The sequence below is a fragment of the Moschus berezovskii genome, chromosome 7 (assembly GCF_049115385.1).
Source record: "Moschus berezovskii isolate FMDL1 chromosome 7, NW_MosBer_1.0, whole genome shotgun sequence".
NCBI lineage: Eukaryota > Metazoa > Chordata > Mammalia > Artiodactyla > Moschidae > Moschus > Moschus berezovskii.
The window spans coordinates 100,362,152-100,379,948 of NC_142466.1; the positions used below are offsets into that span (position 1 = coordinate 100,362,152).

At 36.5% G+C, this 17,797-nt stretch overlaps 1 pseudogene; it reads left to right on the forward strand.

The window, feature by feature from the left end:
• Window positions 1-962: 962 nt before the first annotated feature.
• LOC148777455 (vacuole membrane protein 1 pseudogene) lies at window positions 963-2,393 on the forward strand (annotated as a pseudogene).
• The last annotated feature ends 15,404 nt before the right edge of the window (window positions 2,394-17,797 follow it).

Sequence of the window (17,797 nt, forward strand, 5' to 3'; positions counted from 1 at the left end):
ACAAACCTGGGAAAAAGCATAATCATAGAATCAAGTAGCAGACAGAATCTACCCAAAGCATGATGTATAGACAGATGAGAACTGCCAAGTTGCTGCTGATACTAAATACCGTGGTTTCACACAAGTACTGAACAATGGAATCTGCTATTGGAGACCTTAGTCCCGGTTCCCCAATAAACTGAATGTTAGTATCATCACATTTTCATACATTTTCATCTGTCCCTGCTGTCTCACTTGGATCCCTAACTCATAATTCAAGTTCAAGTATGTAGCTGATGATGTATCAAGCTGGTTATGCGTCAAGCTGCATAGGAGGCCCTGAAAGTCAGTCTGTTAAAGTGATCTTCTAAGCAGGAATCAGACTCAGGTTTTTACCAAATTTCCTAAGTGAGAAATGTGAGGAAGTTATTAATAGGGAAAAAAAAGACAAATTACCACTATATTCAAGATGATAAACACAGTTTACCACTTAATTCACCTATGTATTTAACATATATTTATTGAACTCTGTGTTTTAGGATATATGTCACGAACTTAATGTAAAAGTGACTTGCTCTCTTAGATCATTCATTCTCCTTGAGAAAATACAATAAAACAATAAATTAGTTAAAAGTTATAGACTATTATATGATGATGTACACTAAACAAATAAATCTCAGAAGAAGAAAACGGGATACAAAGTTTTGGGAAAAGATGCAATTTTAAAATGTGTAGTCAGTGAGAAATAAGTTAACATTGAAACGAAGACCAAAAAAAGTGACATAAAAGAAAGCCATTTTAATATATGAAGGAAAAATAGAAGGTAAAGAAATCAGCAACCGCAAACATCTATGAAGTGTAAGTACACACAGCATGTTCAAGGAACAGCAATATAGCCTGTTATATATAGAGGTTGATGTGAAGTGAGGACAAAATCAACAGATGGTATAAGAGATTTTAAGAGAGTAGGGGTATGGGCTTCCAGGATCCCGAGATCCGAGAAGCCGGAGTCAGAGCGGCTCCTCAAGAGTTATTGATCTATGAAATGGCAGAGAATGGAAAAATTGTGACCAGAGACGTGTAGCAATGAACAAGGAACAATATAATGGCAACTTCACAGACCCCTCTTCAGTGAATGAAAAGAAGAGGAGGGATCGAGAAGAAAGACAGAAGATTGTCCTGTGGAGACAGCCACTCATTACCTTGCAGTATTTTTCTCTGGAAACCCTAGTAATCTTGAAGGAATGGACCTCAAATTTATGGCATCGTCAAAGCATTGTGGTGTCTTTTTTACTGCTGCTTGCTGTGCTTACAGCTACGTATTATGTTGAAGGAGCACATCAACAGTATGTGCAACGTATAGAGAAACAGTTTCTTTTGTATGCCTACCGGATAGGCTTAGGAATTTTGTCTTCTGTTGGGCTTGGAACAGGGCTACACACCTTTCTGCTTTATCTGGGTCCACATATAGCTTCAGTTACATTAGCTGCTTATGAGTGCAATTCAGTGAATTTCCCTGAACCACCTTATCCTGACCAGATTATTTGCCCAGATGAAGAGGGCACTGAAGGAGCCATTTCTTTATGGAGCATCATCTCAAAAGTTAAGATTGAGGCCTGCATGTGGGGTATCGGTACAGCAATTGGAGAGCCACCTCCCTATTTCGTGGCCAGGGCAGCTCGCCTCTCAGGTGCTGAACCAGATGATGAAGAGTATCAGGAATTTGAAGAAATGCTGGAACATGCAGAGACTGCACAAGATTTCGCCTCCCGGGCTAAACTGGCAGTTCAAAATCTAGTACAGAAGGTTGGATTTTTTGGAATTTTGGCCTGTGCTTCAATTCCAAACCCTTTGTTTGATCTTGCTGGAATAACATGTGGACACTTTCTTGTACCTTTTTGGACTTTCTTTGGTGCAACCCTGATTGGAAAAGCAATAATTAAAATGCATATCCAGAAAATCTTCGTTATCATAACATTCAGCAAACACATAGTGGAGCAGATGGTGGCTTTCATTGGTGCTGTCCCCGGCATAGGTCCATCTCTCCAGAAGCCATTCCAGGAATACCTGGAGGCCCAGCGGCAGAAGCTTTACCACAGAAGCGAAATGGGCACACCTCAGGGAGAAAACTGGTTGTCCTGGATGTTTGAGAAGCTGGTTGTTGTAATGGTGTGTTACTTCATCCTGTCCATCATTAACTCCATAGCACAAAGTTATGCCAAACGAATCCAGCAGCGGTTGGACCCAAAGGAGAAAACCAAATAAGTAGGAAAAGTTTTTAACTGCAGAAATTAAAATGGAAGGGTTCTGCCTTAAAGTGGGAGGACTCCAGATCAGGAAGGAAAATTCCCTTTTCCAACCTGTATCAGTTTTAATTTTTTCCCCCTGAAAGCAGTTTAATCCACATCTTGCACTGACATACTTTTCCATTGTTAAGGTAAGGTATCCACCCTCAGTTCAATCCAAGTTGTATTTTATTAGGGTGGAATGTGATGTTCAGCAGTGAAGTTAACAGAAACTGGCCTTCTATTTGTTACTTTCAAAGGCCCACATGTACAATTAAAGAATTCTGACCACCACCCCCCCAAAAAAATTCCTAAGTATGTTAAATGTTTCAAGCTTTTCATGCTTGTCAAATATGACTTCTTTGTTTTTCTAAGTCATCAAAAGTGTATAAGTTATACTAGACTGGATAACAGTCTTGCATGTCTATCATGGTAAAATTGAATATGCCATCCTGCCCAACCCTTCCTCTCCCACCTTCGGAAAAAGGCCATTATGACACATTGCACACCCTCTTGGGAAACTGATCTTTCAATTTTGAGACAGTATAAGGAAAATCTTGTTGGTGTCTTACAAATGAGATGACACCATTTTTTATTCTGTATATTTAGAATGAAGTCATGAAAAAACTTTATAAATACATCTTTGATCATTCAAAAAAAAAAAAAAAGAGAGTAGGGGTATGGATTTGGGGGCACTTCTTGGACTCTCTAAGCAAAATAGAAAGCCATTGTAGAGTCTGACAATTTGGGGGGTAACAACCATGTGCCAGGCTCTTAGATTACCATTAAATTAGATTACAAATATAGCTTTATGACTATGCACTGTGCTGAATTTTGTAGTTGAGAGATATGCTGTTTATGAACATAATGATTCCTGCTTTTAGGGTCTTTAAATTGATTCAGGAATAATTCATATGAAAAGTTAAGCAAAAATTAATGTGAAAATACATGATATTGTCAAAATGTGCAATAAAATTAAGAGAATAGAAATAGTATGGAACGGAGAAGACTTTTATGGAGAAGGAAAAGTATATAATGGCTTTAGATGAAGAAGAAAAATCAAATGAAAATTTATAAGTTTTCAGCCCTTCATTCCTTTCTCCTGTCAGATTGACATACTGACAATCATGATATTTGCCTGGAATAGGTGGAAAGTTATTCCCCAGGCAAATGAAAAAGAGAGCATTTCAAAAGGAGAGGCAAGGTCAACTGTGTGGAATGCTGATGAAAGGATGGTTTTAAAGAGAAAGAAAGTCAAGTAGCCAAAGCAGTTGTCATCAGAGTATATCACTGGTTACCTTGAACAGGACATAATCACTGTAATTAAAAACAAAGAAGTCAGTTAGAGGGAGCTGGAGAATGAATGAGTTATTCAGCTTCTAGCAGAGTTATAGAAAGGTCATTCTGATGCACACTATATAGGTTTTTACCAAAAAAAAAAAAAATTGTTAAACATTTAAAATGTATTGCTGAGAAAAATCACTAAAAGGCTCATCAAAATAAATATCAGAAACAAGACTATAAAGCAAAATTAGAGACAAAGAATATTCCAGGGGGAAAAATCAGATAAATTTTATCCCAGATTTATGTTCTTTTGGGATGTATAGTCTAAATCTTTAAGGATTAACAGTTGAACCTAAAAGAAGTCCTTTGTGGTGGCTACAAACTTCAGTGGAACTACAAAGTGAAATAAAATCAAATAAAAATTAAAGTAAAATGGACTGGAATGGAAGAGAAGAAAATATCATGAAGAAAATGTCTGATTTGCTCTCACTAGATAAAGGAAATAAAAGTCCCATTTAAGAATAAGTATTGTTAGCTTATTTTTACATGTTTCTAGGGATAAAATTGGAGAAGGCAATGGCAACCCACTCCAGTACTCTTGCCTGGAAAACCCCATGAATGGAGGAGCCTGGTAGGCTGCAGTACATGGGGTCCCTAAGAGTCAGACACGACTGAGTGACTTCACTTTCCCTTTTCCCTTTCATGCATTGGAGAAGGAAATGGCAACCCACTCCAGTGTTCTTGCCTGGAGAATCCCAGGGACTGGGGAGCCTGATGGGCTGCCGTCTATGGGGTCGCAGAGAGTCGGACACGACTGAAGCGACTTAGCAGCAGCAGGGACAAAATATATAGTAGCCTTGAGACTGGGGAAACCCCAAGGAAAGACATTAAGTGAAAATATTACCTACTAACCTAGCAGAATCAAACTGAAATTTCCTCCAGAGGAAAGCAGCTTTAACAAAACTTGGTACTTAATTTTCCAAAATAAAACACGAGAAACAGCATAGTTAGACACCAAATAATCCAAACATTCACATATAAAATATAAAATAACCATGTATTAAATATTTAAGTAAAAGGTCAACCAAATAAATGAGGTAAAAAATATCAAAATTAACCAGAAAGATTAAAAATTAAAGCAAAGATCTCTAGTTTAAACTTGAAATAAGTTTGGAGGACGTCACTGCCATTTATATAAAAGGCAAAGCCAGACAAACTAAAAATTAATAACCTTTCTTGGACCCATCAGAGAACTTAGGTCTCATGGCAAACTATACCCTGAGATCTGGAGAGCCGAGGTCTCCGGATAGCTAGAGAAATATAGGATAAAAAGACTTGGTTTTCTGAAACAGAAACCAGTGGAGCTATGGATTAGTGGAACACTTAAACAGTAATTTGGATGAATTGCTAGAGGCTAAGTGTATTACAAATGATATAGAAAAAGGAATAATAGAAACCAAAAAATCTGTATTGGAAAACTAGGACTGATGACATATGAATTGAAATATATTGCCCAGGCCTATGAGAGAAAAAAGAAAGAATGAAAAAATAATAACTAATCCAGAAAATGTGTTTAAAAAGATATTTCCCAGAAAATAGAGGAATCTAGTACAGGTGTTCATACCTTGCATTTAAGTGAGATCAAGATGGATAAAGTGGGTTAAACAGAAATTACAGGAATTCTCACAGAAATTGACAGATCAGCTTGTGCTGATGATATGGGAAGAGCCAGAGTCAAATAGGGCACCTGAAGGCAGCAGAGTTCAGTAGTTCCAGGAAAAGATCCATAATGTAAGACTTGAAAGATGACAGCTCCTAAGAGATGAGAGACTTTAGACAGAATATTTTGGCTGCAATTATAACTGATAGAAATGGGAAAACAAGAGGATGGGATATAGTTGAAAGGAGAAAGCTAATGTTCCCAGAAATATCTAAACAGCCCAATTCCCATAACAAACAGGACAGGATGTCACCAATTGACAAGACCAGTTGTCTGGAAGGATAGAATTCATTCTAGAGGATTGCAATATATTCTGAAAACATAGGGATGGTTTGTTTCTTATTAGTTTTAGAGCAAGAACATAAAGGAAAAGAAAAGCTAGCCACTGTAACAGGTGGTATATTAATGATAGTTTAAGGATAATTGGAACACTTTAAAAGTAAGTGAACCTCAATATTTGAATCCAGTAATCGCTGCAAATGCTGATTGCAGTCATGAAATTAAAAGACGCTTACTCCTTGGAAGAAAAGTTATGACCAACCTAGATAGCATATTCAAAAGCAAAGACATTACTTTGCCAACAAAGGTCCATCTAGTCAAGGCTATGGTTTTTCCTGTGGTCATGTATGGATGTGAGAGTTAGACTGTGAAGAAAGCTGATCGCCAAAGAATTGATGCTTTTGAACTGTGGTGCTGGAGAAGACTCTTGAGAGTCCCTTGGACTGCAAGGCGATCCAACCAGTCCATTCTAAAGGAGATCAACCCTGGGTGTTCATTGGAAGGACTGATGCTAAAGCTGAAACTCCATTACTTGGCCACCTAATGTGAAGAGTTGACTCACTGAAAAAGACTCTGATGCTGGGAGGGATTGGGGGGAGGAGGAGAAGGGGACAACAGAGAATGAGATGACTGGATGGCATCACCGACTCTGTGGACATGAGTTTGAGTGAACTCCGGGAGTTGGTGATGGACAGGGAGGCCTGGCTTGCTGTGATTCTTGGGTTGCAAAGAGTTAGACATGACTGAGCGACTGAACTGAACTGAATCTTATGAGACAATTAAAGATCTAAATCTGATTCTTCTAAAAATTTGAGGGTGGGATTATTTGGGAGAACGGCATTGAAACACGTATATTATCATATGTGAAATGAATCGCCAGTCCAGGTTCAATGCATGATATAGGATGCTCGGGCTGGTGTACTGGGATGAACCAGAGGGATGGGGTGGGGAGGGAGGTGAGAGGGGGGTTCAAGATGGGGAACACATGTACGCCTGGGGCAGATTCATGTCAATGTATGGCAAAACCAATACAATAATGTAAAGTAATTAGCCTCCAATTTAAAATAATAAAAAAAATAAAAATTTGATAATAGATTTTTCAAAGCTACTAATGACATTTCAAAGTTATCTATTGTCAGAGAAAACTTTTAATAGTTTAACATACATTTGCTTTTGGTAGAATAATATTGGTTTCATGTGTGCATTGTAGTTCTTGATTTCTGGTTGTTATAATTATTTTCCAACATAGTCATCACAGATACTTAACACTGTGATACATTTGTGAGTATTATTCTGTGGCCTAATGAATTTGAATCCTTATTTTAATGTCTGATTAATAAATTATCAGAGAATGCAAAAGGAAAAAATGCAGAAAGTGGTATTTTCAAATGTGGTATTTTCAAATGTGGTATTTTACTTTTCAAAAACTGTCAAACACTGTTTTTTCTTTGTATTTGTATAATAATTATGAAAATGCTTTTCATTTTGTTGTTAGTTTAAACATACTTTGGAAGATGAACTGTGAAGACTTTTACGTTAATATGCAGTTTCAGTTCAGTTCAGTTCAGTCGCTCAGTCGTGTCCGACTCTCCGCGACCCCATGAATCACAGCACGCCAGGCCTCCCTGTCCATCACCAACTCCCGGAGCACACTCAAACTCATGTCCACAGAGTCGGTGATGCCATCCAGCCATCTCATTCTCCGTCGTCCCCTTCTCCTCCCGCCCCCAACCTTTCCCAGCATCAGAGTCTTTTCCAGTGAGTCAACTCGTCGCATGAGGTGGCCAAAGTATTGCAGTTTCAGCTTTAGCATCAGTCCCTCCAATGAACATCCAGGATTGATCTCCTTTAGAATGGACTCGTTGGATCTCCTTGCAGTATAAGGGACTCTCAAGAGTCTTCTCCAACACCACAGTTCAAAAGCATCAATTCTTCGGCGATCAGCCTTCTTCACAGTCCAACTCTCACATCCATACATGACCACGGGAAAAACCATTGCCTTGACTAGACGGACCTTGGTTGGCAAAGTAATGTCTCTGCTTTTTAATATACTATCAAGGTTGGTCATAACTTTCCTTCCAAGGAGCAAGCGTCTTTTAATTTCCTGGCTGCAATCAGCATCTGCAGTGATTTTGGAGCCCAAAAAAACAAAGTCTGACACTGTTTCCACTGTTATGCAGTTTACTTTAAGAAAATACGCATATATTACTTAACCCAAATCTTACATTAATAAACATATCTTAGAATTAAAATGGACCTACAACTTCATTAGCATCTAAATAGAGACCAATTATTTAGACTATAGCATTACTTCAGACAAATAGATAGTAAATGAATTTGATTTTCTGTTCAAGTTGTATATTATTACAGATGATGAAATCCAAGCTCAAAACACTCATTAACATAGAATTAAAAAGGTGAAAACTCTGTTTTCCTTTCCATCCCTCGCTTTCTCTCTTTCTTCAATTTGTCCCTTCCTTATTTCCTATTTACCATTTTCCTTTTTTGTTTAAAGAGATATGCCTCTAAATCATCACTCTGTTTTTTTTCACTCTAGGCCGAACCAGTAATCAGGCATGATTAACTGTCATTTAAAGGAAAATCTTTATTTAAACCTTCAGTTCAGGTCAGTCGCTCAGTCATGTCTGACTCTTTGCGACCCCATGAACCGCAGCAGGCTAGGCCTCCCTGTCCATCATCAACTCCCGGATGAGTTACCAAACTCATGTCCATTTAGTCAGCAATGCCATCCAACCATTTCATTCTCTGTGGTCCCCTTCTCCTCCTTCCCTCAATCTTTCCCAGCATCAGGGTATTTTCCAATGAGTCTGTTCTTTGCACCAGGTGGCCAAAGTATTGGAGTTTCAGCTTTAGCATCAGTCCTACCAATGAACACCCAGGACTGAACTCTGCTACGATGGACTGGTTGGATCTCCTTGCAGTCCAAGGGACTCTCAAGAATCTTCTCCAACACCACAGTTCAAAAGTATCAATTCTTCAGTGCTCAGCTTTCTTTGTAGTCCAACTCTCACATCTATACATGACCACTGGAAAAACCATAGCCTTGACTAGATGGACCTTTGTTGACAAAGTTATGCCTCTGCTTCTTAATAGGCTGTCTAGGTTGGTCATACATTTCCTTCCAAGGAGTAAGCGTCTTTTAATTTCATGGCTGATTCACCATCTGCAGTGATTTTGGAGCCCCCAAAATAAACTCAGCCACTGTTTCCACTGTTTCCCATCTGTTGCTATGAAGTGATGGGACCAGATGTCATGATCTTAGTTTTCTGAATGTTGAGCGTTAAGCCAACTTTTTCGCTCTCCTCTTTCACTTTCATCAAGAGGCTCTTTAGTTCTTCTTCACTTTCTGCCATAAGGGTGGTGTCATCTGCATATCTGAGGTTATTGATATTTCTCCCAGCAATCTTGATTCCAGCTTATGCTTCTTCCAGCCCAGCGTTTCTCATGATGTACTCTGCATGAAAGTTTAATAAACAGGGTGACAATATACAGCCTTGACGAATTCTTTTTCCTATTTGGAACAAGTCAGTTGTTCCATGTCCAGTTCTAACTGTTGCTTCCTGACCTGAATATAGGCTTTTCAAGAGGCAGGTGGTCTGGTATTCCCATCTCTTTCAGAATTCTTCACAGTTTGCTGTGATCCACACCATCAAAGGCTTTGGCATAGTCAAGAAAGCAGAGATAGATGTTTTTCTGGAACTCTCTTGCTTTTTCCATGATCCTGCTGATGTTGGCAATTTGATCTCTGGTTCCTCCATCTTTTCTAAAACCAGCTTGAACATCTGGAAATTCACGGTTCACGTATTGCTGAAGCCTGGCTTGGAGAATTTGGAGCATCACTTTGCTAACATATGAGATGAGTGCAATTTTGTGGAAGTTTGAGCATTCTTTGGCATTAGCTTTCTTTGGGATTGGAATGAAAACTGACTTTTTCCAGTCCTCTGGCCACTGCTGAGTTTTCCAAATTTGCTGGCATATTGAGTGCAGCCCATTCACAGCATCATCTTTTAGGATTTGAAATAGCTAAACTGGAATTCCATCACCTCCACTAGATCACACCATTGTGATTATCTGGTCGGGAAGATCTTTTTTGTACAATTCTGTGTATTCTTGCCACCTCTTCTTAATAACTTCTGTTTCTGTTAGGTCCATACCATTTCTGTCCTTTATCGAGCCCATCTTTGCATGAAATGTTCCCTTGGTACCTCTAATTTTCTTGGATAGATATCTTGTCTTTCCTAGTCTGTTGTTTTCCTCTAGTTCTTTGCATTGATTGCTGAGGAAGGCTTTCTTTTCTCTCCTTGCTATTCTTTGGAACTCTGCATTCAGATTCTTATATCTTTCCTTTTCTCCTTTGCTTTTCACTTCTCTTCTTTTCACAGCTAATTGTAAGGCCTCCTCAGAGAGCCATTTTGCTTTTTTGCATTTCTTTTTCTTGGGGATGGTCTTGATTCCTGTCTTCTGTAAATGTTACAAACCTTCGTCCATAGTTCATCAGGCACTCTGTCTATCAGATCTAGTCCCTTAAATCTGTTTCTTACGTCCACTGTATAATCATAAGGGATTTGATTTAGGTCATACCAGAATAGTCTCGTGGTTTTCTCCACTTTCTTCAACTTCAGTCTGAATTTGGCAATAAAGAGTTCATGATGTGAGCCACAGTCAGCTCCCAGTCTTGTTTTTGCTGACTGTATAGAGCTTCTCCATCTTTGGCTGCAAAAAAATTAAAACTTAAAAATACAAAAAACATTAAAAGGTATATAAATAAAGTGAATTTCAGTACATATGGCTTGCCCTCTACAAATTATTGGGAAACCTCTCAGAATGTGTTCCAATTACACATATATTTATTTCTATGATGTTTTAAGATAGGTTGATTTCTATGATTTTGCTTTATTGAATTGAGGTATGCTTTTATCTATTAAAATGACCCCTCTTAAAAGATATGCTAGAATTAATTTTATTTATGTGGATATCCATGATCTTACATATATAATTGAAGACTAAATGTGTTAAGCAGTATGCAGGTCTATAGTTTTCTCTCACTGTGGTTTTAAATTGTATTTTTTTGTTTGCATAATGATGTTAAATATTTTCATATATAATTATTGTCCATTTAAATGTTCTTCTATGTGAATTAGCTGTTCAAGGTTTTTAAACAATTATAAAATTGCATACCAATTGTCTTTTCTGACTAATTTGTCCTTGTTATTTATATGCTCTGAATAAGAATTTTCATATATTTTCTCCCATTCTGTGGTTTCCCTTTTCCTATTTCTATTATCCATATGATGTAAAAAATAATTCATTTTTGTTTATTTATGTTTTATACACACTGCTTATGTTTTTATTGAGTTAATGTATATTGAGCTTTCAGTATTAGAATGTAACAGGATATAGACATTATAATATTTTGTTTTTGTATATTCAATGTTATATAGATAAGCCAACATAGAAAGTTAGATTTTTTTGTTTTTTAGCATCTTTATTTTTTTTAATTGGAGGCTAATTACTTTATATTATTGTATTAGCTTTGCCATACATTGACATGAATCTGCCCCAGGTGTACATGTGTTCCTCATCTTGAACCCCCCTCCCACCTCCCTCCCCATCCCATCCCTCTGGGTCATCCCAGTACACCAGCCCCGAGCATCCTATATTTTTAACCTAAGAAGTAGTGTGATTTCTCTAAGGTCAACTACAGGGAAATTATTCATAAAAATAGGTTCTTTGACTGTATTTTAATAATTGTATTCCTTAATCTGATGGCTATATATCAATTTTTCAATCACTATATTTCTTAAGAGTAAACAGGAGATATCTCTGAAATGAAAGTTTTGTGAGTTTTAAAAGTGGATGTTATTGATTTAAACAAGAGGAAGAAAATTTTGAAAAGTACTAACAGGGAAAATAAGAGTATCTCAAAGCTGGCACACTACTGATTTATGACTTTCATTATGCTTTCACAGTTAGAACAAACATCTGAAACTTTGTGTTTAAATTACTATTCTTCCTAAGACCAAATTTATTTGTAGATAAACTCTGTAAAATAGTCATGTTAATATCTTCCACAAAAAGAAGAATCAACACAAAATTCCAAATGAGTTTTGCTTTGTTTCTGTTACATTCTATTTCATTTCCTCTCTTGAGAAGGCAAGATATACTAGAATAATAGAAACTAAATTATTCATACTTTTCCTACCTCAGCTAATTTTTCAGTAAAATAACTGGAGTATATAAACTATGCACATAATTTCTCTATGAATAGTGATGGGGAAACAGAATTATTATACTTTTTAGCAATACCATTTTTCTGGATGTTCCAGAAACTTTCTAGCAAATATAATTATTCAGCAAGTATTTATTTGGTGCCTAATAATTTCTATTCCTATGATAGCCATAAATATAAAAAGATAAGTTGCATCCTTATGAAAAAGTAATATCAAGCTAAAAGAATAAAGTTGCAAAAAATATAATATGGAGACTGAGATAAGAGAAATACAAATACCCAGGCAGAAAAAAAAAAAGAAATGTTTCAAGAAGGTATGTAATGATTACAATGAGAACACTAAAGGGAGAAGGTATCACAACATGTTTACAAAATGAGGGGATTTTTAGAGAGGAGCAAGACTTGACTCATTTTTGCAATTTATGCTGGTTTTAGGCACTTAGTCTTAGAGGAGAAGATATTCTAGCTAAAGCAAAGGACATGCAAAAAGTCACAAGAGTATGAAGAGGATAGAAATCTTAGAATCTTACAAAGAATTTGGCAATCTGACCCTTGTTTCAGAACAAACAAGGAGTAAGTTTTGAGGGACAGTCTGTGACCAGTCTGGATTTTACCCTGAAGAAGAATGGGGATATCAATATACAGAAATATAATGTGTTTACTTGGAATTTTATTTAGATTACAATGACCGGTGATTGGTGAGTGTAGCAGGCATAATAAAAGGTTCATAAATTATCATAGAATATAAGATTTAGAGCTCATCTTCCCAATTTGTGTCCTAGGCTTGGCAAGTGGGAAGAATGATCAACTCTCTCATCTGAAACTATCCTGCTGACATTTCCATTAAAATGATTCATTTACACCTGTTCACAAGAAACAGGTCCATAGAAAGTAATTTTACTACGTGCCAGCCCTCTTACTAAATTGCTGCCTTTTAAAACTATTTCCATCAGTACAAACTGGTTTTACTGGGGACCACTACACACAGGAATTGAGTAAGTGTCACATGTAGGAGTGATGGACTTTAATAAAAATAATCATAACAAAATTTTATCAGAATAATAGAAATCATGAGACCAAACATAGAGAGTTACACTAATAGTGTTAATAAGGTAACTTTAGTAGTGACCACAGTCTGTACAGGAAAGGATAAATGAAAGATTGAGCCAATGAAAGATTAAGCCAATACTGACAAAATCAGCAAGACCCTGGACATTTGCTTCTCCTTTGCTTTTTTGTTAAAACTCTAAAGGCAATACACTAGCTTTGCCTGTAATTCATTGGTCCACCATGTTAATTTGTTTCTGTGTGTTCCATTGTCACTCAATCTAATCTGAAGAAATAGAAAAGAGCAGAGAACTCAATACAAATGCCCTCTGAAAAGGGAGTAGATTTAAAGTGCAATTTAAGGTGCAATCAGTACTCATAAAAAAAAAAAATGAATGTCATGGGAAGGAGGAAAATCTTTCACAGAAAACATGTGAAAGAATAAGAAATACTGCTCTAGTTGAGATATATGTACCTGGAGATGTAGGCTTATTCATCTTTGTGTACCAATACCTAATATAATTCCAGGCACATAGAAGGTGCTCAATAAAAGTCCATTGAATGACTTTGGTAATGAATGAACTAGTAATGTTCTATAGCATACTGAATGAACCCCTAGCATGTTAGTGTGACTGCATCATTTTTATTTTGTTGTGGGAGAGGTGAAATCTAGGGAGAGTGGATATTTCAACTTTAAGGAAATTGGATTTGTCCATCCTAGTTGGACAATTTTTGTTTTGTTTTGATGTGAATAATTCACATAAATTTAAATGGTCTGTACAAATGGCTCTAGATTTCTACAGAGTAAAGATATTGCTATTTTATTAGATATAAAACATGCTATGAGTTCGGCATTTCAAGACTCAGGCCTCATCATTCTCAGCCCACATTGCCTCAGGAAATTGACCTATGTTGATTGAATTGGCTGGTTCTCTTGTCTTCTGGCTTCCTGTTGGATTCAGCCAAAGTGGCACAGTTAAGAAATATCAATAAGGGAAGGAGGATAAGGTACCTCTGGCACCTTCCCCAAAAGTCATCCAGGACTGGCTGCATTCCTGTTAGGGGGCTGCACTAGCCAATCCTTCTCTTTGGTCCCTTATCTTTTGATGCCTAAGGGGGATACATAGCCTCACAATTATTAGCCCCAAATTAACGCAATATCATTTTGATTTCCCTACATCCTTCAGAATTGATTATTACACTATCTGCAAATTATTCTATTTTATTTTGACACGCACTTCCTATCAGGACCCTGATAGATATATGTAATAATTAATATTACTCTAATACACCTAATTTGACATTAGTTGTAGGATATTCAATATATTTGTAATGGTCTGTTTTAAAGTATATCATCACTCCAGGTTCAACGCATGATAGAGTATGCTTGGGGCTGGTGCACAGGGATGACCTGGAGGGAGGATATGGGGAGGAGGGAGGTGGGAGGGGGGTTCAAGAAGGGGAACACATGTACACCCGGGGCAGATTCATGTCAATGTATGGCAAACCAACCAATATAATATTGTAAAGTAATTAGCCTTCAATAAAAAAATTTTTAAAAATTAAAAAATAAAGTATACAGAAATAGACACATTAAAATTATGGTATTTTTTTTATTTTAAAATCTTGTCTTATTCATTTCTTCAAAGTCCTTATATTCTTTATTTGATGACTAACAATCTATCAAAATATCCAGATGCATATAAATAATACCATGATTATGTGAGAAATCAATAATATTCGCTGTGAAGAATAGGAATATACCTAGGTGAGAGTAACTGTGAAAGCAATGCTATTCAGTTTCACGAATAGACATCTATAAATGAGTTCAATAGAGAGAACAAGTTGTGTAAACTATTCCAGATTCAGCATACATATAATGTATGACACTCAAACTCACTGTTTTCAAGTTATCTGTCTTAAAATATATAAAAATAGAGATTTATTCATAAATATATTTGTAAAAAATTATCTCTGAATATTTATAAAAATAAAAATTATTCCCTTAATAATTTTTAGGAAAAATCATCCTGTCAAGTTGAGAACTTAAGCCAAAAATTTATACTAAATTGATTATCAAAATGATGAATCATGTCTATTGCAGTACATTTATGAATTATATATAGGTATATATATACAGACATATATAAATCTTTATAAAGAAAATCATAATTTTGATGTGTTATTCATTTCTTCACATTAGAACAGTTTTTATTTAGATATTTAAAATTTAATTAAACTTTTATTTTAAGATAACTCTGTTATGTATGTAAATCCCTATATGGTTATAAGAGTTAATACAAATATATTCCATGTACCCTTTACCTAGTTTCATCCAGTGGGAGCAAATTGAAAAAGTATAATGTAATTATCACAACCAGGACATTGAAATTGTTTCAATCCACATCTTATTCCAGTTTCTCTAGTTAAATTGTGTTTGTAGTAGATATGTGCATCTGAATTTAAAAAATCATTGTTTTCTCTGGGGTTCTTCTGTCACTTTTTAATTAGAATCAGACTAAGTTCAATATAAAATTTTTAGAAATGAAAGGGTAGTAGAACAAAAGACCTTGAATAGATGGCAATTTATTTGAAAAAGTAAAAGCATATTATTTATGTTCCTGCAGCTATGACCTAGCTCTGCCCTGTCAGCAGGCCATCATCAATCCTGGAACCCCCTAGGACTATAGTCAGCTGTGCGAGGACCAAACTCTGCCCACCAGTAAGCCAGCAACCTCAGCACAATGCAAGGCCTGGTAACTAATCAAAACAGAGTCTAGCCTCACCTACCAGCACACCTATGGTAGTTGGCCCCACGAAACCAGAAGGACCAATGCAGTCCACATATAGGATGCCACTAGACTAGACTATATACTACTAGAGGGTAGTGTGGTACTACACCCCAAATGATGTAACCTATATAGAGCCACTTCTCCAACATCAGGAAACATAACCAACTTACCTACTACATAAAAATAAAAACAGAGAATTAAGCAAAATAAAATGACAGAGGAATAAGTTGCAAATGAAGGAAAAAAATAAAGTTCCAGAGGAAGAACTAAGCAAAGTGAAAATAAGCAGCCTAATATAAAGAACTCAAGGCAGTGATATTAAAACATGTAATGAACCAAGGAGAAAAATGGATAAACAAAGTGAGAAGTTTAATAAAGAGAAAACATAAAGAAGAACCAAACAGAACTGAATAATGTAATAACTGAAGTAAAAAAGTTACATGGGAAAGTGTATTCAGTTCAGTTCAGTTCAGTTCAGTCGCTCAGTCGTGTCCAACTCTCTGCGACCCCATGAATCACAGCACGCCAGACCTCCCTGTCCATTACATTAGATTAAAACAGTAGATTACGTGATACAGAAGAATGGAGTATAAACTGGAAAATGAGTAGCAGAAATTGCTCAGACTGAACAGAAAAATAAATAAATAGAATAAAATGAGGGTACTATAAGAGATCTCTGAGCCAACATCAAGTGAACTAATATTTATTTTATAGGGATCCCAGAAGGAGAAGAGAGAGTGAAAGTGGAGGAGAACTTCCTTGAAGAAATAAGTTGACAGCTAAAAACTTCCCCTAACCTGAGGAGGGAGACATACATTCAGATCCAAGAAATACAGAAAATCCCAAACAATATGAACCCAAAGAGACACATGTCAAGAAACACTATAATATAAAAAAAAAAGAGAGAGAGAAAAAAAATAAAATGCCAAAACTTAAAGGGAGAATTTTATTTATTTTTTTTAAGTAATTTATTTTTTATTGGAGGCAAATTATTTTACAATATTATATTGGTTGGTTTTGCCATATATTGACATGAATTCGCCCTGGGTTTACATAAGTTCCCCCTCCTGAACCCCCCTCCCACCTCCCTCCTCCCTTTATCCTCCCTCTGGGTCATCCCCACATGCCAGCTCCGAGCAACCCCAAAAGCAGCAAGGGAAAAACTGCTAGTTATAGATAAGGATACTATTACAAAACTATAAGTTGAATTTTCAGCAGAAATTTTGCACGTAAGAAAGGAGTAGCCTGTTATATTCAATTTGATAAAGAAAAAAAATCTATAATCAAAAATAATATGCTCAGCAAGGCTATCTTTCAGATTTGGAGTGTAAACAACCTTACAGATAAGCTAAGCTAAAAGATGATGCTGTGAAAGTGCTGCACTCAATATGCCAGGAAGTTTGGAAAATGCAGCAGTGGCCACAGGACTGGAAAAGGTCAGTTTTCATTTCAACCCCAAAGAAAGGCAATCCCAAAGAATGCTCAAACTACCGCACAATTGCACTCATCTCACATGCTAGTAAAGTCATGCTCAAAATTCTCCAAGCCAGGCTTCAGCAATACATGAACCGTGAACTTCCAGATGTTCAAGTTGGTTTTAGACAGGGCAGAGGAACAAGAAATCAAATTGCCAACATCAACTGGGTCATTGGAAAAGCAAGAGAGTTCCAGAAAAACATCTATTTCTGCTTTATTGACTATGCCAAAGCCTTTGACTGTGTGGATCCCAATAAACTGTGGAAAATTCTGAAAGATATGGGAATACCAGACCACCTGACCTGCCTCCTGAGAAATCTGTATGCAGGTCAGGAAGCAACAGTTAGAACTGGACATGGAACAATGGACTGGTTCCAAATAGGAAAAAGAGTATGTCAAGGCGGTATATTGTCACCCTGCTTATTAAAATTTCATGCAGAGTACATCATGAGAAACGCTGGGCTGGAGGAAGCATAAACTGGAATCAAGATTGCTGGAAGAAATATCAATAACCTCAGATATGCAGATGACACCACCCTTATGGCAAAAAGTGAAGAGGAACTCAAAAGCCTCTTGATGAAAGTGAAAGAGGAGAGTGAAAAAGTTGGCTTAAAGCTCAACATTCAGAAAACAAAGATCATGGCATCTGGTGCCATAACTTCATGGCAAGTACATGGATAAACAT